General features: G+C 41.7%; 1 protein-coding gene across 8 annotated transcripts in view; it reads left to right on the top strand.

The window, feature by feature from the left end:
* The first annotated feature begins 1,323 nt into the window (after positions 1-1,323).
* LOC140471276 (LIM domain and actin-binding protein 1-like) overlaps positions 1,324-25,813 on the top strand; it is a 139,701-nt gene continuing 115,211 nt past the window's right edge. For 5 of the 8 annotated variants that reach the window (XM_072567252.1, XM_072567250.1, XM_072567251.1 and 2 more), the window contains exons 1-2: positions 1,389-1,520; positions 1,743-1,778. The gene's annotated coding sequence lies outside the window, so the exon portion shown is untranslated. Of the gene's footprint in view, positions 1,521-1,742; positions 1,779-12,481; positions 12,589-17,703; positions 17,725-25,813 lie in introns of those variants that run through there. The other 3 variants (XM_072567247.1, XM_072567246.1, XM_072567249.1) reach the window with 3 other exon arrangements.

Raw genomic sequence — 25,813 nt, 5'->3', positions numbered from 1 at the left:
TAAAGAACCCACCCCTGACATCTCCCCTATACCTTCCACCCTTCACCTTAAATTTATGTCCCCTTGTAACACTCAGTTGCTTGTGCTTATTCAAATCCCTTTTGAAAGTTCTGATTGAATTGGTCTCCACCACACTGTCAAACAGCATTTTCCAGCGCTTTCCTAACCACCACATACTGCACAGAAGAGGCCCTTTGGCCCATTAAGTCTTTGCTGACCTATCTACAGTAATACAACATTCCACAACACTGGTCCATAGCCTTGAATTTCAAGTTGTTGACATTTCAAGTGCTCATCCATGTACGTTTTAAAGGTCGTGAAGTATCCTGCCTCTACGTTTCTCCCGGGCAATGCATTCCAAATTTCCACCACCCTCTTAAGTAAAATATGCTGTCTCAAATCTCCACTAAATGTCCTGCCTTTCACTTTAAAATGATGTCCCCTTGTTATTGACCCTTCAACTGAGGAGAATAGCTGCTTCCAATCCACCCTGTTCCATGTTCCTCGTTATCTTTTACACCACTATCAGGTCCACCCTCAGCCTTCCCTGCTCTATAGATAACAACTGGAGCTTATCCATGATTTGGAGATGCCAGTGTTGGACTGGGGTGTACAAAAGTTAAAAATCACACAACACCAGGTTATAGTCCAACAGATTTATTTGGAAGCACTAGCTTTCAGCGTGCTGCTCCTTCAACCACCTGATGAAGGAGCAGTGCTCCAAAAGCTAGTGCTTCCAATTAAACCTGTTGGACTATAACCTGGTGTTGTGTGATTTTTAGCCTTGGAGTTTATCCAGTCAGTCTTCATAGATGAAATCCTCTATCCCAGGTAACATCCTGGTGAGTGAAAAGGTTTTTTTTAAAGTCAGTTTGGTTCTTTTACCAATTCACTTATAAATGTTTCCTCTGGTTCTGGATTCCTCTATTTATAGGAACAGTTTCTCTTTTATCTCTGTCCAGACCCCTCCTGATTTTGAACACATCCTCTCCACTAGTCCAATTATTCCCCTCCTCAAAATGTGGATCAATCCAATGACTTTGTGAAGAGGCAAACCTAACACTCGCTAAGACAAACCTAACCCTTATTTTTCTTATTTTTTAAAAAAGCGCAGTCTTGCTGGTAAAATCCAGCAGGTGGTGTAAACATTAGAACCCATATGTCTCCTAATCCTATAGATGGTGTTATTCAAAAACACAACAGTTCCACAAAATGATTGTTCTCTGGCGCTAATAAGCAAGTAGGCTGCCGGCACCCCTTCGCCCCCTATAGACAAGGAGGACCACACGGATGACTCACAAGTTCCACTTCAGCAGCAGCTCTGACGCTCTGAGGTCATCCGCTGGTGCGTGGCTTAAAATCTCGAGGCAGTCCGTCAGTCTGGGAAATTGGAACTGGGCTATAGGGGCAGGTGCGTTGGCAAGGCGGTGCGGGGGGAAAAAAAAAGCTTTCTTCTTTCTGGGATATAAACTTTCGTTGACATTTGGAAAGCCGTCAGGGAGGGCAGGACGTCTCAACTGGTGAGCAGAAAAAATGCGGCTAAAAAGCACGATATTGGATTTTTGTTTCCTTTGGGAAAGTTATTGAATAGATTGAGGAGCGTCCCCTCTTGAGCTTGCGGTCAGAAGAAAATTCTGGATGCGTCTCAAGGGCTAGTCTATTCAGAGCCATTTGAAAACAAAATGCCCGGGTGTTTGTGAATTAATCTCCTGATGTATTGTCATTTGTTTTCCTCTCTCTAGTTCTGCAGATTTGTACAAACGCATTCACCTGTTAAGGTGAGTTTTTCCACCCATTTAGATAAGTTTATAAGATTGAATTTGATCTTTTCTCTCATTGAGATTTCTTTTGGGATATTGACTCAAAAATAGCTTGAAAAACTTGTGAATAATTCTAAAGGGAATTTTCAAAAACAAGTGATTTAATACATGAGGTGCGTGCTTTTTTTTTACTGTTGTACTTACTAAAATGAAATCTTAGTTACACTTTTCTGTTTACTTACTGTACTTAAATATGTAGATTGACATTTCCCAAGTATGAGTAGACGATCTGGTAATTATAAAGTAGATTGTGATAACAATTGTTTGTAGAAAGACATTGAAGTGAATTGTCAGCTCTGAATTGAATGTTTGTTCAATTAGAATGTTTGTAATGTACTGTAGTTTCTATATTTTAGATAATGCAGCAATTGGAGTTGAAATCAAATTCAGAAGTTAGTTCTGTGTTTGTTTACTGGCTTTAATGGACTTTACTCAAGATTATATTTTGCTTATGATATTTAAATATAGACTCAATATGCTTTCCATTTTATAAATTCATTAATTTTGCCTTGTGTATTTTACAGGCTATAACAATTTTGGCTTAACAATTTAGAAATGAGTTGTTTTTAATATGTAAACACAAATAGTTATTTCTAATTGATTTCTGTGACCATATCTTAAAAAATTTGTAGATACTGTGGAGTTCAAATATGTTTCTATCGTTTACTGCATGTACTTGGGGTGGTGGTGAACTGCTGTTGTGAAAATGCTGATTAGTCACTTTTTAGATTTTTAATAATAATTGGCTTGGAGGAATTGCTGAATCTGATGGTGTAATGGATTAACAACAGTAGCTGAAGGTTTTTTCCAGCTGTCCTTAATTCAATTTCAAAACAGCTCAAGCTGGTTTCCACAAGCAACACCACCAGCACTTGCTGTTTAAAAATAATGTGTTGTACTTTTGATTTATAATGATTTGACCCGAATTAAAATGTTGGCTGGTAATGACATCCCCTTTCCTGATGAGTCAGTTTGTAATGAATTGTATGCTTAAGGATGCAGTGTGCCAGAGTTTGATTTTTATTGTGTGATGCCAAATATGGTTTCAACTTCACAAAAAGGCTAGTCGTTTAGATTCTGCTTATCTGACCCTCTTGTGCCACTGGGTTCAAGTCTCACTCTGCACTGACACTGGAGGGAGCACTGCACTGTTTGGAGTTGCGTGCTAAGCTGAGACCCTAGCTACCTGTTCAGATGGAATGATAAACCAAGCATGGTACTTGAAAACCCAAGGGCATTTATGATATTCTGTTGTTAAGAGTGGTATATTTTGCAAGATTTGTGAAGGTTTGTAGCTCAGATTGAGGTTTAGTGTAGGTTTGCTCGCTGAGCTGTAGGTTTGATGTCCAGACGTTTCATTACCTGGCTAGGTAACATCATCAGTGGTGACCTCCGAGTGAAGCGAAGCTGTTGTCTCCTGCTTTCTACTTGTATGTTAACAGGAGACAACAGCTTCGCTTCACTTGGAGGTTGCCACTGATGATGTTACCTAGCCAGGTAATGAAAATTCTGGGTATCAAACCTATACCTTAAGTGGTATATTTTATTAGTGCCACCAAACTGTGATGTGGGAAGCAATGGCCAGAGGTGTCATTACCTGGGTCTCCGAGCCCAGCTATGTTTTGGGGACCTGGGTTCAAATCCCACCATGGGGAGAGGGTGGAATTTGGAATCAGTAGAAATCTGGAATTGAGAGGCTAATGGTGACCATGAATCCATTGTCAGTAAAACCCATCTGGTTCACCTATATCCTTTGAAGGAAGGAAAATGCCATCCTTACCTGGTCTGGTCTACATGTGACTCCAGACTCTTAGCCATGTAGTTGACTCATTCTGTGAATAAGTAAAAAGTAAATTAGTCTGATGGTTTGTTTGCTATCTGTGGGATCTTGCCATGTGTATATTGACAACTACATAAATGACTGCACTTCAAAAATACTTAATTAGTTCCAAGCTGCTCTATGATGTACCATATTTTCTCAGGGCAATTTTCATGAAAGTTGGTCATTCTTTAGGTTAGCGAAGAGGGGGCAGGAAGGCATCCGTACTGTTTCTCCTGCTGATCCCTGCTGTAAAGTCTAAATGTAGCTCTCTGGGAATGTAACTACGATTAACTAAATTTAATCTTTTCCCCCTTTGCTGGTTGAATTGCGTACTGATGTTTCTTATTCCAAAGCTTAGGTAATGAAACTATGGTGTGAATCATACATCTGGTAGGAGAGGGAGAAATTTGCTGTCTTTACTTAGAATTTTGCTCTTTTCGTAAGCTTTGAGTAGTATGACAACACAGCAAGTTGTTCCAAAATAGTTGTTCCTGCATACTTGGAGGGTTTGATTTGTTGATCTGCCAGAGATTGTTTTATAGTGTTGAAAAGTTGCTTTTGTTCAAGTTCATCAACAGCTGCTGTTCTCATTTTTTCCAGTTGTGCAACAATGCTGCAAAACCAGCTTTGCTTTTCTTTCAAAAGTCTTTTTCAGCAAACTTGTTTTGAATCTGTTGTGCAATGACACACGTTTCCAAGTTTCATCCTGAACTGGCTGTACTTGAGAAACAAATTTTCTTGTTCGTGTTGTCAACGAAATGAGCATTTTTTTTTGTTTTTGCCACACCAAGATTGTCTTGCAGCCTAACTTGGAATCCAGACTGGGGTGATGGAAACAACTGCGTTCTTCTTGCCTTACTGCGTTCCCCTACTTACGTTATTTATTTATTTATTTCAAAACTATCTTTTGATATAGTGCTAGAATTGTTTCACAATTCATTTGGATCCATGTCCTTCCTTATGGTAATGCACTTGTCTTGTGAGATTGTCAAATCTTCATCTTAATATGAGGCATTATCTGCCTGTTCCAGTGATTATGCAAGATCTCATAGCAATTTTGGAGAAAGGGCAAAGAAGTTTTCCTTGTGTCCGGCCAGCATATCTCCCTCTGGTAACATGAGTGACAATGCTATTTATGTGACCTTGCTAGTTGTAAAATGACTGTTTGTCTACAGAGCAACATAACTACACTTCAAAAGTATTTCACTGGTTCTAAAGCACTTTGAGCCTTTCAGATCCTTAAAATGTCCCAATGTGCTGTTTGCCTGAGTGTTTTGAGGCTTCTATTCGTACTGTGTACATTCCTTTTTTTTCAAATCTAGTGTGTGAATCTCCATGAGCAATACCATAGGGCATTTGCTCATGTGAAGTTCTGTGACAGATGTTAATAATACTTCTATGCATGTTCGAGCATCCTTTTACCCTTCCCTTTTCTTTGTTGTGAAATTACTCAAGGCCTTGTATTGTTCCCTCTGGTGGTGCCAACTCAATCCTATAGATTTGATGCAGTTTGAAATTGCCTGAAGGTCCTCGATGTGAAACCCACTTTGTTTTCATGCAGTCTGCACACAAAAAAAAGTGTATTTACTTTCTTTTTTTCACCAACAGTCAATGTTTCCGTCCAATAACCTTTGGTCAGCATGGGAAAAGTTAAAAACTTCTTGAAGATTTAAAGCAAGTGAAAGGGTGGAGGGTAGGAAAGAATAGTTCTAACATTGCAGAATGCTGAGGACAGAGGTCTGCATGAAAGCGAGGTGGAGAATTAAAATGGTCACCAATTGAAAGCTCTGAGTCATGTTTGTATTTAACTGAAAGGTGGCGTTCTGTTAATCAGTCACTTAATCAGCATTTGGTATCCTCCAATATAGAGAAGTCTGCATTGCAAACAGTGAATAAGGCATACTGAATTGTAAGCAATACACACAAGTCACTTTGACTTGGCAAGTGTGTTTGGGCCTTCGAACAGGTAAAAGAGACAAAAGGCCAGTGAATTGAAATGTTAACTCTCTGGCAGCACCTCTGGAGAGCAAACTGAGTATTTCCAGCAATTTCATCTTTTTAAACATGATTTTCTAGCATCTGTAGCACTTTACCCGAAGAATCCAATGCACTTACACAAAAGCAATTAACTCAAAAAAAACAATTGTAAAACATCAGTGTATCTGGAATTCCACATAGTGCCTGATTACTTTGGCAACTTTGACCCAGATGCAGTACAATGAAGGAAATTTTGGAATTTATTTAAAATGTCTGTGAATTTGCCCATTTTTCTTTTTAAGAATTGTTTGTTTGTTTGTTTGTAAAGGACATTTTAAGTGATTGCAACAACTGTGGTTTTCTTGCATAGCCAGTGTGGCCAGGTGATTCTTTACCTGGAAGTAGTACCAACACATGTAAGAAGTTTAAGAACTGAAGCGGAGTGGTTGGCAGATATAGATGAGCTAGAGACCGATTACTGATGCAGATATAGAAAGGGTAACACAGACTCCATGCAAAATTCCAGCAAAATGATTGTTGATAGTTGAAACTTTTCTGGCAAGTGGTTTGAAAGTAGACAGGCAGGAGGCTGGAAGAACACAGCAAGCCAAGCAGCATCAGGAGGTGGAGAAGTCAATATTTCAGGTATAACTCTTCCTCCTTTTTAGGACTGGGGATGGTGTCGTAGGAGCTGTAGTTAAAGGGGGTGGTTGAGTTAGGGTGGTGAAATGGGGATAGGTGAAGAGAGGTAGAGGGTACGACCTGGTTGGTCAATGGGAGGAATGAATCTGATTGGTGGCGGGGTGGGATAGAGAGGGGATGGGAAGGGAGGTTATTTGAAATTGGAAAACTCCTTGAGCAAGCTAACAACTGAATCCTTTTCTTTTTTAAAAAAAAACAACACTGCAACTAGCACAGATATGTGAAAGAGCTGAAACCTTACCTCTGAAATGGCCCAATTGTGGACTGGAGTGTTATTAGTCGGTCTCCGGAAACTATCTGTACTGTTGTGACCAGAGGGTGAAAAGATTTGCAGAAGTATGCCTTGCTAATAATGACCCTAGCCATGAAATTGAGGCACAAACTATTGGATAGGACTCCTGACCTACCCTAAGTAAATGAAGAATGGTGTAGCTATGAAATGTCACGTGTTTGGGAAGTCCTGCAAATGCTTGTGCAAAATGTATCTTTGCATCAACTACTTAAATTGAAACTTGCCTTTTTAAGTATTAGTTCTCTGTTATTTTTTATTTTACTTGGTTCTAACTCATGTCAGGTAAAAGTTACAAAAAGTGGGAGTCATTTGGTTTACAGGGATTGTAATAGAACATAGAACAATACAGCACAAAACAGGCCTTTCGGCCCACGATGTTGTGCCGAACATTTGTCCTAGCTTAAGCACCTATCCGTGTACCTATCCAATTTCCGCTTAAAGGTCACCAATGATTCTGACTCTGCCACTCCCACAGGCAGCGCATTCCATGCCCCCACCACTCACCACTCTCTGGGTAAAGAACCTACCCCTGACATTTCTCTTCTCTTCCCCCCCCCCCCCCCCAATACCTTCCACCCTTCACCTTAAATTTATGTCCCCTTGTAACACTCTGTTGTACCCGGGGAAAAAGTCTCTGACTGTCTGATCCTATCTATTCCCCTGATCATCTTATCAACCTCTATCAAGTCGCCGTTCCAATGAGAAAAGGCCTAGCACTCTCAACCTATCCTCGTACAACCTATTCTCCATTCCAGGCAACATCCTGGTAAATCTCCTCTGCACCCTCTCCAAAGCTTCCACATCTTTCCTAAAATGAGGCGACCAGAACTGCACACAGTACTCCAAATGTGGCATTGCCAAGGTCCTGTACAGCTGCAACATCACCTCACGACTCTTGAATTCAATCCCTCTGCTAATGAACGCTAATACACCATAGACCGTCTTACAAGCTCTATCCACCTGAGTGGCAACTTTCAAAGGTCTATGAACATAGACCCCAAGATCCCTCTGCCTTACTAAGAACCCTACCGTTAACCCTGTATTCCGCATTCTTATTTGTCCTTCCAAAATGGACAACCTCACACTTGACAGGATTGAACTCCATCTGCCACTCCTCAGCCCAGCTCTGCATCATATCTCAGTCCCTTTGCAGCCGACAACAGCCCTCCTCACTATCCACAACTCCACCAATCTTCATATTGTCTGCAAATTTACTGACCCACCCTTCGTCTCCCTCTTCCAAGTCATTAGTAAAAATTACAAACAGCAGAGGACCCAGGACTGATCCCTGCGGAACTCCACTTGTAACTGGGCTCCAGGCTGAATATTTACCATCTACCACCACATTCTGACTTCGATTGGTTAGCCAGTTCTCTATCCAACTGGCCAAAATTCCCACTATCCCATGCCTCCTGACTTTCCGCATAAGCCTACCATGGGGAACCTTATCAAATGCCTTACTAAAATCCATGTACACTACATCCACTGCTCTACCCTCATCCACATGCTTGGTCACCTCATCAAAGAATTCAATAAGACTTGTAAGGCAAGACCTACCCCTCTCAAATCTGTGCTGGCTGTCCCTAATCAAGCAGTGTCTTTCCAGATACTCTCAAATCCTATCCCTCAGTACCCTTTCCATTACTTTGCCTACCACCGAAGTAAAACTAACTGGCCTGTAAATCCCGGGGTTATCCCTATTCCCTTATTTGAACAGGGGCACAACATTCGCCACTCTCCAGTCCCCTGGTACCACCCCCGTTGACAGTGAAGACGAAAAGATCATTGCCAATGTTTCTGCAATTTCCTCTCTTGCTTCCCACATAATCCTAGGATATATCCCGTCAGGCCCGGGGGACTTGTCTATCCTCAAGTTGTTCAAAATGCCCAACACCTCTTCCTTTCTTCCTTCCTTCCTAACAAGTATCTCCTTTAGCTTACCAGTCCATTTCATACTCTCCTCTTCAACAATACGGTCCCTCTCATTTGTAAATACTGAAGAGAAGTACTCATTCAAGACCTCTCCTATTTCTTCCGACTCAATACACAGTCTCCCACTACTGTCCTTGATCGGACCTACCCTCGTTTCTCACATACGCATAAAAGGCCTTGGGGTTATCCTTGATCCTATCCGCCAAAGATTTTTCATGCCCTCTCTTAGCTCTCCTAATCCCTTTCTTCAGCTCCCTTCTGGCTATCCTGTATCCCTCCACTGCTCTGTCTGAACCCTGTTTCCTCAACCTTATGTAAGCCGCCTCCTTCTTCCTCACAAGACATTCAACCTCCCTCCAACCAAGGTTCCCTCACAAGACCATCTCTTCCCTGCCTGACAGGTACGTACATATCAAGGACACATCGTATCTGTTCCTTGAAAAAGTTCCACATTTCAACGACATCCTTCCCTGACCGCCTGTGCTCCCAATTTATGCTCCTCAGATCCTGTCTTACAGCATCATATTTACCCTTCCCCCAATTGTAAAATCTGCCCTGTTGTACACACCTATCTCTCTCCGTAACCAGGGTGAAAGTCACAGAATTGTGGTCACCATCACCAAAATGTTCACCACTAACAAGCCCATCACTTGTCCCGGTTCGTTATCAAGTACCAAATCCAATATGGCCTCCCCTCTGGTTGGACAATCTACATACTGAGTTGGAAAAGCTTCCTGGACACACTGCACAAACACTGCCCCGTCCAATCTACTTGATCTAAAGAGCTTCCAATCAATATTTGGGAAGTTGAAATCGCCCATGACTACTACCCTGTGGCTTCTGCACCTTTCCAAAATCTGTTTCCCAATCTGTTTCTCCACATGCTATTGGGGGGCCTATAGTAAACACCCAACAAGGTGACTGCTCCTTTCCTATTTCTCACTTCAGCCCATACTACCTCCCAAAGGCAGATCCCCCTCGAACTGCCTTTCTACAGCCGTTATACTATTTCTAATTAGCAACGCCACCCCCCCCCCTCCTTTTTTATCATCAGCCCCCCCCCCCCCCCCCCCCCCCCAAATCTTACTGGAACATTTGTAACCAGGAACCTCCAACAACCATTCCTGTCCCTCTTCTATCCACATTTCCGTGATGGCCACAACATCGTAGTCCCAAGTACCGATCCACGCCTTAAGTTCACCCACCTTATTTCTGATACTCATTGCGTTGAAGTATACACACTTGAGCCCATCTGTGTCTGCAAGTATTCCCTGTCAGTGCTACCTTCTCCACAGCCTCCCTACATTCTTGGACATCCTGAAAAACAGCTAACCTACTTGATGGACTACAAGTCCGGATCCCATCCCCCTGCCAAATTAGTTTAAAACCCCCCCCCCCCCAAAGAGTGCTTGCAAACCTCCCTCCCAGGATATTGGTGCCCTTCTGGTTCAGGTGCAACTCGTCCTGCTTGTACAGGCCCCACCTTTCCCAGAATGCAGTCCAATTGTCCAAATACCTGAAGCCCTCCCTCCTACACCATCCTTGCAGCCACGTGTTCAACTGCACTCTCTCCCTATTCCTTGCCTCACTGTCACCTGGCACCGGCAACAACCCAGAGATGATGACTGTCCGTCCGAGCTTTTAGCTTCCAGCCTAACTCCGAGATCCTGAATGACCTCCCCACTCCTCTTCCTACCTATGTCGTTGGTGCCAATGTGCACCACGACTTCTGGCTGCACACCCTCCCCCTTTTTAAGGATTCTGAAGACACGGTCCGAAACGTCTCGGACCCTGGCATCCGGGAAGCAATAAACCATCCGAGAGTCTCGCCCATGTCCACAGAACCGCCTGTCTGTCCCTCTAACTATAGAGTCTCCTATAACTAGCGCTCTCCTCCGCTTCCCCCTTTCCCTTCTGGGCCTCGGAACTGGACCTCGTGCCAGAGACCCGGTCACTGCAGCTTACCCCTGCTAGGCCATTTTTGCCCCCCCCAAAAACAGTATCCAAAGCGGTATACTTATTGTTGAGGGGAACGACCATAGGGGATCCCTGCACTGCCTGCTTTCTCCCCTTCCCACCTCTAACTGTTACCCAGCTACCTCTGTTCTCTGGCGTAACTATGTCCCTGTAGCTTCTATCTATCACCCTCTCAGCCTCTCGAATAATCCTCAGTTCATCCAACTCCAGCTCCAGTTCCCTAACCCGGTCTGTGAGGAGCTGGAGCTGGCTGCACTTCCTGCAGGTGAAGTCGGCAGGAGCATCGGTGGTCACCCCTACCTCGCAAATCCTGCAGGAGGAACATTGCGCTGCCATAACTCTACACTTAGTCTCCAAAACAAGAACACTAAGTAGCTTACCTGTTCAGCCGACTGAGTCCTTTTTTTTAGGTTAGAGGAGGGAGGGAGGGTGGGAGACACTACACGTGTTGTGTCTCGGGTTCCTTCTCCACTCAAACATTTTGCCTTCCCAGAAGCCTCTGTTGACTACTTCCGGGTTCCTGCTCCTAGTTGAAAAAAAACAGACTGCGAAAAGAAAAACGTTAATTTAAACTGGTCTTTGCTTACCTTCCGGCTCCCCTCTCTGTGCGCCTGCTGTTTGATGTGGGTTCTTTAAGTTTCAAATGCTGAGTGTTCAGAATTTTTCAATGATGGTCAGCACCCAGAAAACCTGCTACTGTATTCTTTCCAAATCACTTAATGTTACAATATATAAGATTTGTAGGAGGGAACTGAGGGTACAAAGGGTGAATACTGTATCATGGTTATTTTATTGAAGGGCATTTCGGTATCTGTCTGTTTCTCCCTCACCTTCTTGCCCACCCTCTCCTTTGCTGAGTAATCCGTTGCTGTGCCTTCTGGGTAATCGCACATTGGTAATTAACTTCAGAATGGCTTCCTATTCAGTTTTGATATGTGCTCAGTATCCCTTTTTCTTTTTTTTTTCTACACCAGTGAGACAGCTGGAGAGAGGAATGGGCCATTGGTCCAGAGCTACAGATGGAATTATTGACTGTTTTATTACTGCTTGGGTAACAAAACTATGCCTAACCCACTTTCAACCAAGGTATATGTCTTCACCCCTTCGTGACCAAGAGGTCATGTTTCCCAAACGAGCTCTGCTTCTGATTATAATCTTGCTGTACAATGTTTTGGGACATTACTGATAGCAATTTGATAAATGGTGTGCAAAACTGGAAATTTCATTTAAGAGAGCTCCTTGTGCAATTCGTAAATTCAAAGTGTTTATTTTTTGGTATCTATTTCAACCCAATTGATACAGCAGTGTATTTAAAGGCAAATTTTTAGGTAGACTAAAGCTTCCCCAGGAGGTTATCATGTAATAAAATGCTATTTACTTCAACAGTTCAGCAAACCTGAGCCTCTTTTGGTAAGTGAATAATTCAAACGATTGATTGCAATACAACACTGGGATATGCATGAAATAATTTATGCTTAGGGCATGCAGGGTGGTCTGGGAATTTTTGGTTCATCATGCAGTTCTTTCCTCTGGATAACCCCTTCGAGTTCACCTCAATTGGCTGGTCAAGAAGTTTGTTGCATAAGTCCATTTTTATAAGCTGGCTTTGGTATAGGTGAATAACACTATATTAGCGCAAGACCAAATGCACTTTTTGACAATGTCAAGGTGAAATATTCTGTTTGCTCTCATCTGTGCAACAATTTAAATCAATTGAAAATCTGGCAGGATGTTGAAAAAGGGCACATAGCGATCACGTTTTATGTCCGCTTAGCTATTCTTGAAGCTTGGCAAATATCCTGAACTGCAAGGAAATAATAAACCTGCATATCAAACAAATATTAGTCACAACATTGGAGGTGGGGTGGAATTTAAACCAATGGATGCACATCTGGCTAACTGTTACACAATCCTTGTAATAGTTCTTGTGAAACTGAAATCCTTTTTTTTCCCTTTTAGCCACTTTGTCTCTGCCATTGACTGGGATGTGCTGCTCGTTATTGAAGCTCATGATTTTCCTCTTGGAATCACAATCGTGGAAAGATATTGCAGAATTGAAATTTAAAGTAAACTTGAGTTTTGGTATCAAAAACCAAATAATTGACAAACATCCTGCAGGAAACTTAGAGTAAATTACATTCAAAGGGAAATTGAATAAATTGCAGCTCCATAATTTCAATTTGTATGAAAAGATTGACCACCTTGCAGTCATTACACCACCAAAGGAGACTAAATACCATCTACTGTCTTCATAATATAATTGTTCCAATTTCCTTGTTTTATCCCAATATTCTAGTATGCTTATTTCCATCAAAACAAATCTAGTATCCTTTTGAAAATCACTGGTCTTTTACAGTTTTCTTCAGTCTAATAGACAGAGTTCCAAGTTATTATCATCCATTGTATTTTGCTTTTCAAAAAAAGTTAGGACTGTTTTAGTTCTTGTGTTTTCTGTACCATCAGCTACTGGGAACAGCTTTCTTTGTCCATTTCTTTTCCCCCCTCTGGAGCAAGTGGGACACTACCACTGCACTAATGGGGCACGCTCTTGTGAGTTTTTTTTTCTAATCAACCTGTTCAGAGATATTATGCACCTCTGGAGGAGGTGAGACTTGACCCTGGGCATCCCTAGTCTAGGGCAGAGACTTGCTACAAGAGGGCCAAGGTACAGGCACCTATTCTAACCTTGTACACCTGCCTCCGATGTCTCCTGAACATCCTTTTGTTCTAGGGAGATCAATCCCAGCTTCTCTAACTCGACCTTGTAGCTATAATGTAAAACTTCCCATTCGTAAAATAAATTTGGTAGGATGTGTGATGTGCTAAAATACTGCAAGAGTCAAATTTAGCATCTTACAAAATCCATTGGAACTGCAGAGGTTGAGCTCTTAAACTGTGTTGAGGTGGAATTATTGTTGGTCGCAAAATCTCAATTTAACAAGGGATGTCAAACATACTTCAAAATGGAGTTGTCATTTGTGTTTTGAGGAATGCCTTGATGTGAACCGCTTCAATATTGAGACCTCGAGTTGGTCTATGTTAAATGAAGTGTAGGGGAGATAACGTGCTTTCATATGGAATGTCACAATTTGAGGAGCAAAACCTTTTTTTTCTCTCTTTTAAGTCCCCATGGTGGAAACAATGGTGATGTAATTTATTATCAGAGCAGCCAAGATTGCTAAGATCATATGTTGCCTAAGAGCTGACTTCATTTTTTGTGCATTCCTAACTTGTTTTTACAAATTTTTTTACAACCTGGAATTTAAATACTGTGCAATAATATTTGTTTTAAGATGTTTGTAGCCTGAGCCAACATTAAATTCAGTCTGTTATAGTGTGGGTTAAGTATTTTGTATAAGATCTTTTATCCAGAAATTAGAGTTGGTGCTTAAATGTAAGTACAATAATAGTTTTGAAAAGTTTAACTTGCCATTTTAACAGAAGTGGTAAGCTTATTCAAGGAATGTATCTTTTAGTCATTCTGTAAATGTGGCATATTGCTTGGATAGCACGCTATAATATTGTGAAAGACCAAGAAAATGTAGACAACTTTAGTCTGCTCGTGATCTCTTTCTTTACACCTTTTTTTTTCCCCACTCCACCACCACCAAACAGCATATTTAATACACAATACTATTCCTTTCACATTCTGCCTTAACCTTCTTTTTAAATTGCTCAATGAGATGGCAGTTCACATGAGCATCGGCTACTTCTGAAAAGCAAGGAAGAAAATGGATGGAAGAAGACAACAGATGATACAATTCCTGAACAGTCAGATGAAATGGATAGAAAAATCAGAATCCTTCCACATTTAACCTGTTCACTTATAAAGTGCTGCTTTCTTGATTTTTTTTTCTTTTCTGTGCATGTATTTATGTTGATATGATGTTCTATTATCATATTCTTGAAAGACAAGAAAATTCCTGCCCCCTTTTTTTTAATGTATCAGTCCTGCTGCCTTGTTCTACAAAAATACACTTGATTGCCTTTGGCTCCTTCAGTATTGTCTGATTTTGATTACCTTTCTACTCTAACAATTGTGTTCTTTTTTGAAAGCAAAATCTACCTGACTTAATTTCTTATTGCTAACTTCCAAGGTTTTAGCTTCTTAGCTTGGAGTCTTGTTCCCCAGATCCATTTTGTGAATGTTCTCCCATTGCTTTGCTTTATTTTAAACTAGGTCCCTGTCAATTTTCCTCTTCCATAGATCATTCTTTTAATCTTTGCTCTGCTCCAATATTTAAGAATTTTAACTATCTAAGGTTATCTGTGGTTTATGTCCAGGAGTAGGTGACCTATCTCACCAGGGAAGTCCTATATTTGGTCTCCAGCTCCTGCTGAGTTAGTATATTTCAACTGGCAGCACTGCCTCAATAAAAGATTTGGGTTAGCGAAGGCAAAATTACTAAATGTTACCATAACTACTACAGTTTATTAACGCTCTCTTTCTGTAAAAGTAAGTTTGGACAATGTCTGAAAGTAGGCTCTGGTTTGGAGTCTGAAATGTGAAGAATGATGCACCTTCTTTGCAGCATGGAAATCTCTCTAGGAGGGAGCAATGCAGGGTGGATTAGCAAGGGCGGGGAAAGAAAAAAAAATGCTTCCAGGTATTTTGGGAAATTTTAATTTTAATGAAAAGACTTGTCATATACCTTCTTCCTTCAAAAACCTACTTCTTCAATCTTAGGAGAAAGTGAGGACTGCAGATGCTGGAGAGTCAGTTGAAAAGTATGGTGCTGGAAAAGCATAGCAGGTCAGGCAGCATCTGAAGAGCAGGAGAATCGGTGATTTGGGCATAAGCTCTACATCAGACATTCCTGACCTGAAACGTTGACTCTCCTACTCCTTGGATGCTGCCTGACCTGCTGTGCTTTTTATTTTTCCCAGTACCATGCTTTTTAACTCTCTCCTTCTTCAACCTTGCCTTTTCTTACCATTCTAGTTACTTGCATTTTGGAATGTTTTATTAAGTTAAAGGCACTATAAAAGTTGTTCAGTCGACCTTTTTTCTTGCTTTAATGTTCTTTTTGTTCAGAAAAAACAAGTTCTTTAACTATCTTTTTGGTTTCCTGAACTGTCAAGTTTTATTTGCAGATGTTTCATCACTGTACTAGGGAACGTCATCAGTGAGCCTCCAGTGAAGCGCTGGTGTCCTGTCCTGCTTGCTGTTTATGTAATCTGGTTTGCTGAGATGGGTGATATCCTTTCTGGTTTTGTTGTTTATCAGTGGTTGGTATATGGGGTCTAACTCTACATGTTTGTTAATGGGGTCCCATGTTGAGTGCCAGGCCTCCAGGAATTCCTGTGCATGTACCGGGACACATCAACCAGGACAGAACACTAACACTTTACTAGAGGTGCTCTGATGATGTTAACTAGTGTATGGTGATGAAATGAGTGCAAACAACTTTGTAGCTCAGCGAGCAAGCCAACAACCACCTCCATCACTTGCAGTACACGTCTTCTCTAGGGCTGTTTATTGCAAGTGAACTTTGCATTCTCTTTTTTTTCAGCTTGAATTTAATGAAATTCCTCCCAACCAATCTCCTGCCATCAACCTTCATTGTTCAAACAAAATGGGTCATAAAATCAATAAAGGTTGCAACAGCGATGAGAAAATAAATGGGGGAAGAAGTAAAAGGGTCACAGAGTCCTAGAGATGTACAGCATGGAAACAGACCCTTCAGTCCAACTCGTCCATGCTGACCAGATATCCTAACCTAATCTAGTCCCTCTTGGCCCACATCCCTCCAAACACTTCCTATTGATATACCCATCCAGATGCCTTTGAAATGCTGTAATTGTACACGCCTCCTCCACTTCCTCTGGCAGCTCATTCCATACACCAACCACCCACTGCGTGAAAAAATTGCCCCCGAGGTCCCTTTTTATATCTTGCCCCTCTCGCCCTAAACCTATGCCTTCTAGTTCTGGCTTTCCCCACCCCAGGGAAAGGCTTTGTTTATTTATCCTATCCATGCCCCTCCATGATTTTGTAAACCTCTATAAGGTCACCCCTCAGCCTCCGAAGCTCCAGGGAAAACAGCCCCAGCCTATTCAACCTCTCCCAATAGCTCAAACCCTCCAACCCTGGCAACATCCTTGTAAATCTTTCCTGAACCCTTCTTCCGTTTCACAACATGCTCCCTGTAGCAGGGAGACCGGAATTGCATGCAATATTCCAAAAGTGGCCTAAACAGTGTCCTGTATAGCCACAGCATGACCCCTCGACTCCACTCAATGTTCTGACCAATAAAGGAAAGCATACTAAATGCCTTCACTATGCTATGTCTTGATTATGAATTTGTAAAATGGAACTGATTGCAATATTTGCACAACAAAATTGTTGCACAAATGTTACAACAAGGCAAAACCTTAATAAAGAAAGTAAAGGCTATTTTAGCATCCCATAACTTGGTTTGATAAAGTAGAACTTCTCTTGCATTATTACAGTATATTATGCTGTGCAAAGATGCTCCCTCTTACTGCTCCCACCTGCTGTTTTGATCAGAAGGTCTCTGGTTCACCTTCTAGTCTGCTGCGTTGTGAATAAAGTTGCAATAATCCTAAATGACCATAGGGTTGCTCGCTCATTAGAGAGTGCGAGATAACTGGTGGGTGAGTTTAACCTGAGGGTCACCACCCCTCAAGGCAGAGTTGAGAAAACAGCACCTTCATGGTTACGTCAGCTGGTTTGCTCAGTTGGCTGGATGGTAAGTTTGCAATGTAGAGTAAGCCAACAGCATGGGTTCGGTTTTGCTGAGTTGATCTCTGCTTTGCTTTGACAGCTGTAAAATGCTTTGGTTGGCTGGGGGTTTCCAGTGAAAGGCACAAATTAGCGATTGTGAGCTTGTTCTACCTATTGTTCTTGCATGACTTCATATGTCTAGGCCATAAGACTATAAAATATAAGAGGCCATTTGGCCCATCAAATCAGCTCTGCCATTTGTTTATGGCTGGTATGTTTCTCAACCCTGTTCTCCTGCCTACTCCCTGTAACCCTATCTATTTCTGTTTTAATGACTTTGCCTCCACAGCCCTCCTATGGCAATGAGCTCCACAGATTGACCACCCTATGGCTAAAGGAATTTCTCCCGAAAGAATCATCCTTCACTCCTAAAGCTGTGCTCCTCGGTCCTGGTCTCTCCTACTGGTAGAAACAACTTCTCCACGTCCACTCTGTCCAGGTCTCTCGGTATCCTGTAAGTTTTTGATAACCCCCTCATTCTTCTAAAGTTCCATCGAGTACACTTCCAGAGTCCTCGACTTTGGACATACCCTTCATGCCCGTGTCTTAGAAATCTCTTCTGCACCCCCTCCCAAAGCTAGTGTGTTCTTCCTTAGGATATAGAACCCAAAATTGCTCACAATCTTCCAAATACAGTCTGACTAGAGCCTTATACAGTCCTCTTAAAATGAATGCTAACATTGTACTTGCCTTCCTAAGGCCAACTGAACCTGTATGTTAATCTTAAGAGAATTCTGAACTAAACTGGAGTCCTTTTTTGAGCTTCAGATTTCTGAAGCCATTCCCCATTTAGAATTCCTTTCTTAAAAAGAAGTGAGAAATACTTTTAGGTGTTCCTTGAAACCTGTTTGTTAGTTAAGCTCTTAGTCATCTGTCCAAAATGCTACCTCATTTGGCTGTTTTTTTTTTGTCTTTTGTGCTACTGTGATTCTGACTTTGTTCAAATACACCACCTACATACCAGTTGGTGTTGCACTGATCCTTTTAAGGGACGTAGTTATTGAGATGAGAAATTAATTCTGCTTTCTCCTGTCTGATTCACTTACTGCCATTCATTTGCCCGGGCTTGCATTTTATAAATAGTGAAGTACTAGAAGACAGGTTTGTTTTGATGTGGAACTGTACCCTAGCAAGGAACTGTGTATTCAAAGGTTTGGGGGTGGGGAGAGCCACGAAACTTGATTTCTGATTTTGGGAACTTAGACAAAAATTAGTTTTTAAAACTGCCTTGTGCAGACTTTAACAATGGAGGGTTGGGGAATTGAATACTTTGTTTGCAATAGCTTGGAGCAGAAGGCTTTCGTTATTTTTTGTTCTTTCCTTTACGTGGAGGGAATTTTTTAATTTGGGTCTGTAACTGGGTGTGGACTGAAACTATTGAGAATGGTGCCAGCTGCAGAGTTGTGGCTTTTTAAAAATTGTTGGCAGACAATGATTGAAATGTATTTGCAGACAGGTTTTGTGTCTGAGTTATTTGTGCAATCAGTTTTATGCCCTTCTACATGATAACTGTACTTGGAGACACAGCATTTTTGTAATTGAACCCAAATGCCAGATAGAAAATTTGGGGATCTAAGGGTTTTAATGTAACTGGGGTGTTGCCATGAATTTTGATTTACTTTTGTCTAATTAAAGAAACATGTCATGTCCTTTTGATCCCAGATCAGTTTGTGCTTTTGGTTTAGATTTCAAAGTGGTCTGTTTCATGGATGGAATGATTAATGATTTGGTAGGGACTTTCATAATTGGGGTTTACACCTCCACAGACGTGTATGTAATTACTTTTGGATGGTACAAATTTTGCACATTTTCAGCTGTGCGTTATAATATGCATTGACAAATTCTGAGTGTAAAAGCATCTCTCTGAAACAAGATATCGTATTCTGGCATCTTGTCAGATGAGGTAATTTGTGTGCAGATCAAATGAAATATGATGTGCATCATGCAACTGGATGGAATTATCAGGAGAGTGAAACTTCTTTTTTTTTTTTGGCTTACCCAAAGACATTCACTGGAAATTGTCCTTGTCCATTCGTTTTAAGTGTGGCATGTGAACTTAGGAAGCATTAAAAATCTTGCTATTTTGATAATGTACTAATTTTGCCCTTTGAACCAGGTGCTTAGCTGCTTACTCAAAATGCTTTTGGATCTCTTCGTACATTTTTTAAGATGCTTCATTAGTGTCAATTGTTATTGGTCAGAATATTGAGCAATTTTGGATTTGACTAGATTTTGAAGAATATCTATAAAGTTCCAGATTGGAAGATGACTATGCTTTAGAAATCTTTGTCTTTTTAACATTTAATTGTAATTTCCAGCTCCCTTCTACTTGCAAGGCAAGTGAAAGTTTGTAGACACACTTGCAGAAACTGATTGGGAGTTGAACATTCTTTCTTTCAGCAATACTGGATTAGTGGTGCTGGAAGAGCACAGCAGTTCAGGCAGCATCCAACGAGCAGCGAAATTGACATTTCGGGCAAAAGCCCTATTCCTGATGAAGGGCTTTTGCCCGAAACGTCGATTTCGCTGCTCGTTGGATGCTGCCTGAACTGCTGTGCTCTTCCAGCACCACTAATCCAGTATTTGGTTTTCAGCATCTGCAGTCATTGTTTTTACTTCATTCTTTCAGCAATGTTAACATCATCTATTTGCATGTTGCCAGTGAGACGCAGGTTATTGTTGCTGATCCTCTTTCATACAGATTTGGCTTAGGGAATGGCTTCTAGCAGAGCGCTTTCGGGAACATCTCTGGGACACCCGCACCAATCCACCACACCGCCCTGTGGTCCAACATTTCAACTCTCCCTCCCACTCAGCTGAGGACATGGAGGTCCTGGGCCTCCTTCACCACCGCTTCCTCACCACCCGATACCTTTAGGAAGAACACCTCATCTTCTGCCTTAGAACACTTCAACCCCAGGGCATCAATGTGGACTTCAACAGTTTCCTCATTTCCCCTCCCCACCTCACCCCAGCTCCAAGCTTCCAGCTTAGCACTGTCCCCATTACTTGTCCTACTTGCCTATCTTCCTTTCCACCTATCCACTCCACCCTCCTCTCTGACCTATCACCTCCATCCCCACCCCCATTCACTCTATGCTACTTTCTCCCACCCCCACCCTCCTCTCATTTATCTCTCCACCCTGCAGGCACTCTGCCTGTATTCCTGATGAAGGGCTTTTGCCCGAAACGTTAATTTTCCCTGCTTCTCGGATGCTGTCTGAACTGCTGTGCTTTTCCAGCACCACACTAATCTAGAATCTGGTTTCCAGCATCTGCAGTCATTGTTTTTATTGAATGGCTAGAAGAGGAGAGGGTCCAAAGATTTGTACTTTACAACCTGACAGGAGCCACTCTGTTCCCATTTAGTGAGACAGAGTGTCTGGACTTGGCCAGATATTTGTTTTTTTTTTCCCCCTTAAACAAAATGCCCTCTTTCTGAAATCTGTCACCAAGAAAAGCATCTACATTTATGATGTGGAGATGCGGGTTTTGGGCTTGAGTGGACAAAGTCAGAAGTCCCATGATACCGGGTTTTTGTCCAACAGGTTTATTTAAAATTTTAAATACTGTCTCCTGAAAGATACACTGCTTAAATGAATTTGGCTCTTAAGAGTTTTTTTTAAAATGTGGAATTGTTTCCCTACAAGTCCTGTCTCTTAACTTGTTTTCTTTATGGAAGTGACAATTTGAATAACCAGACCATGGAGATTTGTTTGCCAGCACAACACTTAAGGTTTCAGTTTCATCAAGAATGATTCAAAACAATATTTGATTGAAACTCTGGGGAAATTCATGTACTGTACAAGCTTGCCTTTCCCACAACCAACCCAAGTGGGGTTTGGTCGGGGTGGAGTGGCTAACAGTTTTTTGCACAGTTCACTCTGTTGACCACGCTCAGATTCTGGAAAGTCATGATTCTGACTCTTGGCTGGTAATTAACTTTCTTTTTAATTGTGTGCCAGTATAGCAGCAGCACCAATCATTTTCTAATCCTGCCACACACTCTACTGATTTGTAGAAATCCCTCCAGTGTTTATCATGACTGGAAGACTGCATGTTTGCTTCTTATGGAAATGATCTCATATTAGAAATTGAGGCAAAATATTTTTTTCAAGAAATAACCAGGGTTTGTTATTCACTTCAGTTTTTTTTAAGATTAGTGTACTGTGACTTGCATCAAAATTGTGTTACTGTTTGTTTTTCTTCCAAAATTACACACACACATTTGCACCCAGATTTTAAAACCTCCCCTGGATTTCAGTACCACTTTTCAGTGCTGTTAGAATGTATCGACTTGAAATAGCCCAATTTTCAGCATTTTCATATGTTGTGATTTTACCCAACTGGCTCCACTGTAGGAAGTCCAAGTTAACTGGGAGGATTAAAGCATAGCATTTATTTCCACTAGCTGCTTATTGAATTACCAGAATTGGATCATGCATAGAAAAATCTAGCATCCTGTTGCCTTTGACTAGCATTTTCTGATAATGTAGTGTTCATTCTAATACTGATGTCCTATTAAATTGTTTCAAAGTAGGGAAGTTTTGTGACAACTGTGCCAGGTGTTAATGTGACTATACCTAGAGTACGATGCACTGGTTTAGTCTCTTTATTTCTGAGTGGTTGTAAATGTACTGGAATCAATTCAGAGAAGGTTCACTAGGTTGCTTCCTGTGTTGAAGGAGTTGTCTTCTGAGGGAAAGGTTGAGCAGGTTGGACCTATACTCCTTTCGGTATTTAGAAGTGATTTGATTGAAACATAAGATTTTGAGGTTCCTCAACAGGGTAGATATTGATTCCCCTCATGGAGGAATCTAAGTGATAGAAAGATGTGACTCCTTATTCTTGAAATGAAGATGGAGATGTTGGGTTCTTTTCCCGAGGTTTCGCGCACAAAATGCAATTCGCACACAGCAACTTCTACAAACAGTTAAAGTTTATTAAAGCTTGTACAAGCCAGGTGACCCCCTTGCAGCTGTGCAAGGTAGAGTCAAAGTGAGGCCCTGAACAAAGAAAACACATTCCCTTTTAAGCAGGTCAGTTGGCCATGCCGACAGATGCTCTGGCAGCTCCCCACAGTCACATGGCACTCAAGACAACTCTCTCAGTCACATGTTACCCCAGGTACAATGGTAGGATGAGATCATCCTCTGAGATAATGCAAATGTTAATGCCCTAATCCTGGGGAATCATTGTGCAGATGATGTCCTGACTCAGTGATTTCCCCAACACAATGCAGGTGCGGCATACTTCTGGCCAGAAAGCATTTCTGGTTGGAAGAGATTAAATGGTAGTTTTACTCCCCTGCTATTGTCACATTAATAACAAATGGCTGTCCAGATGCTGTGTAAATTAACAATGGATAGTCATCCACATTCTTTCATGATTGTTTCTCTTCCCCCCCCCCCACCCAAACAGTGCGGCTTAACCCTTTAATATTTACATTTAATGTCCAGAGAGATTCCCAACTAATCTTTTAACACAGATGTATGCGCAAAAATTGACCACCTCCTGGGAAATAAGGCAGGGCAGGTACTGAGGTGTAAGTGGGGAAGCACTTTGGAGCCAATGATCATAGAACAATATAGTAAAGTACAGGCCCTTCAGCCCATGATGTTGTGCCGAGCATTTATCTTGATATAGATCAACTTAACCTCCACACCCCTCAATTTACTGCCGTCCATGTGCTTGTCCAGCAGTCGCTTAAATGTCCCTAATGTCTCTGACTCTACTACCACCACTGCTGGCAGTGCATTCCACACACCCACCACTCTCTACATAAAGAACCTACCTCTGGCATCTCCCCTATACCTTCCTCCAATCGCCTTAACATTATGACCCCTCATGACAATCATTTCTGCCCTGGGGAAAAGTCTCTGCCTATCTACTCTATCTCATCTCTCTTCTTTCTTCTCTCCAGTATAAAAACCCCTAGCTCACTCAAACTCTCTTCATAAGACATACCCTCCAATCCAGGCAGCATCCTGGTAAATCTCCTCTGCACCCTCTCTAAAGCATCTATATCCTTCCTATAATGAGGCAACTAGAACTGGACACAATATTCCAAGTGTGGTCTAACCAGGGCTTTATAGAACTGCAGCAAAACCTCACTGCTCTTAAACTCAATCTCTCTGTTAATGAAAGTCAAAACACCATACACCTTCTTAACAACCCTATCAACTTGGGTGGCAAGTTTGAGGGATCTATGTACATGGACCCCAGTATCCCGCTGTTCCTCCACACTGCCAAGAATCCTGTCTTTAATCCTGTATTCAGCATTCAAATTCAACCTTCCAAAATGAATCACTTCACATTTATCCAGGTTGAACTAAATTTTCCTGAGCAAAATATAGAACTTGAATTCCTCACCCATCCTTGTCCTTTTCCATTATTATGCAAAATCTAACTGAGTGATGGTCACTATCTCTTAAATTATTCCCTCTTGCTACACATTCAATCTGCTCAGGCTCATTTCTGAATATTAGGTCTAGAACTGCCCCTTCCCTTGTTGGGCTTTTTACATACTGGCTGGAAAAAGTTCTGGATGCAGTTCAAGAATTTTGTGCCCTCCTATCTTGCACATTTAAAACTATTCCAGTTAATATCTGGGGAGTTAGAATCCCCTACTATTTCTGCCTTATTATTTTTGTACTTCTCAGAAAATTTGATTACATATTTGATCCACTATCTTTCATTGACTGCGGTATATCGTATACACCCAACAGTGTGTTTTCCCCTTTGTGTTTCTTTTACTTCGGCCCATATGGCCTCGTTTAATGATCCATCCAAGATATCATCTCTTCTCACTGCTATGATTGATTATTTGATCAGTATTTCACCCCTGCCCAAGCATCCCCTTCTTTAGCTCATCTGGATGTAAGCAGGAATGTTAGGCTGCCAATCCTACCTAAATTTCAGCTGAATCTTGATCCGAGCTATAATATCATACACTCACCGACCTACCTTTTGACCTGTTTGTCAGTTTTCTATGAAGAAGAGGCACACTGATCTTGATATGTTAACACCATTTTGCACTCAGTTGCTGCCGGATCTGCTGAGTTGCTCCAGTGTTCTGTGTTTGTGCCCTCACCTTCTCTGTCTTGTATTTTAATACAAAGAATCTGAAGAATATCCTATTTAGCCTTGCTAAATGCACTACAGTACTTTCTTTATTAGCCCATGTTTCCTCTGCCTTTCAGACCACTTATTCACAGTTTAACTTGTAAATCTGTTTTGCACTCTCTGAACTACTTGTCATGATCCCATGCCCCCACCTACACCAGCAATCTTGGTTGAGAAATAACATTTAGGTTCTTATCACTTACTGGTGAACTGACATTCCTATCATTTTTTTGGTGGAGCTTTTTATGACAAGTCTGAAATTGTGAAATTTGTTCTGTTTGTTTAAATGTTCATGTTAAATGGTAACATTCTTCAGAGTCACAGATGTGCAGCACTGAAACAGTCCCTTCGGTCCAACTTGTCCATGCCGAGCAGATATCCCACCCCAATCTAATCCCACCTGCCAGCACCCGGCCCATATCCTTCCAAACCCTTCCTATTCATATACCCATCCAAATGCCTCTTAAATGTTGCAATTGTACCAGCCTCCACCACTTCCTCTGGCTGCTCATTCCATACACGTACCACCCTCTGTGTGAAAAGGTTGCCCCTTAGGTATCTCTCATATCTTTCCCCTCTCACCCTAAACCTCTGCCATCTAGTTCTGGCCTCCCCACCCCAACGGAAAGATCTTTGTCTATTTACCCTATCCGTGCCCCTCATGATTTTATAAATCTCTATAAGGTCACCCCTCAGCTTCCGATGCTCCAGGGAAAACAGCCCCAGCCTCTCCCTATAGCTCAAATCCTCCAACCCTGGCAAATCCTTGTAAATCTCTTCTGAACCCTTTCAAGTTTCACAACATCCTTCCAATAGGAAGGAGACCAGAATTGCACACAATATTCCAACAGTGGCCTAATCAATGTCCTGTACAGCCACAACATGACCTCCCAACTCCTGTACTCAATACTCTGACCAATAAAGGAAAGCATACCAAATGCCTCCTTCACTATCCTATCTACCGGTGACTCCACTTTCAAGGAACTATGAACCTGCAGTCCAAGGTCTCTTTGTTCAGCAACACTCCCTAGGACCTTACCATTAAGTGCATAAGTCCTGCTAAGATTTGCTTTCCCGAAATGCAGCACCTCGCATTTATCTGAATTAAATTCCCTCTGCCACTTCTCAGGTCTGGTCAAGATCCTGTTGTACTCTGAGGTAACCCTCTTCGCTGTCCACCACACCTCCAATTTTGCTGTCGTCTGCAAACTTACTGGCTATACCTCCTATACTCTCATCCAAATCATTTGTATAAATGATGAAAAGTAGTGGACCCAGCACCGATCCTTGTGGCACTCCACTGGTCTCAGGCCTCCAGTCTGAAAAACAACCCTCCATCACTACCCTCTGTCTTCTACCTTTTTGAGTTAGTTCTAGATCCAAATGGCTAGTTCTCCCTGTATTCCGTGAGATCTAAC

The sequence above is a fragment of the Chiloscyllium punctatum genome, chromosome X (genome assembly GCF_047496795.1).
Source record: "Chiloscyllium punctatum isolate Juve2018m chromosome X, sChiPun1.3, whole genome shotgun sequence".
NCBI classification, from domain to species: Eukaryota; Metazoa; Chordata; class Chondrichthyes; order Orectolobiformes; family Hemiscylliidae; genus Chiloscyllium; species Chiloscyllium punctatum.
Note: the sequence above shows the minus strand (reverse complement) of the source record. Positions and strands in the feature narration are given on the sequence as shown.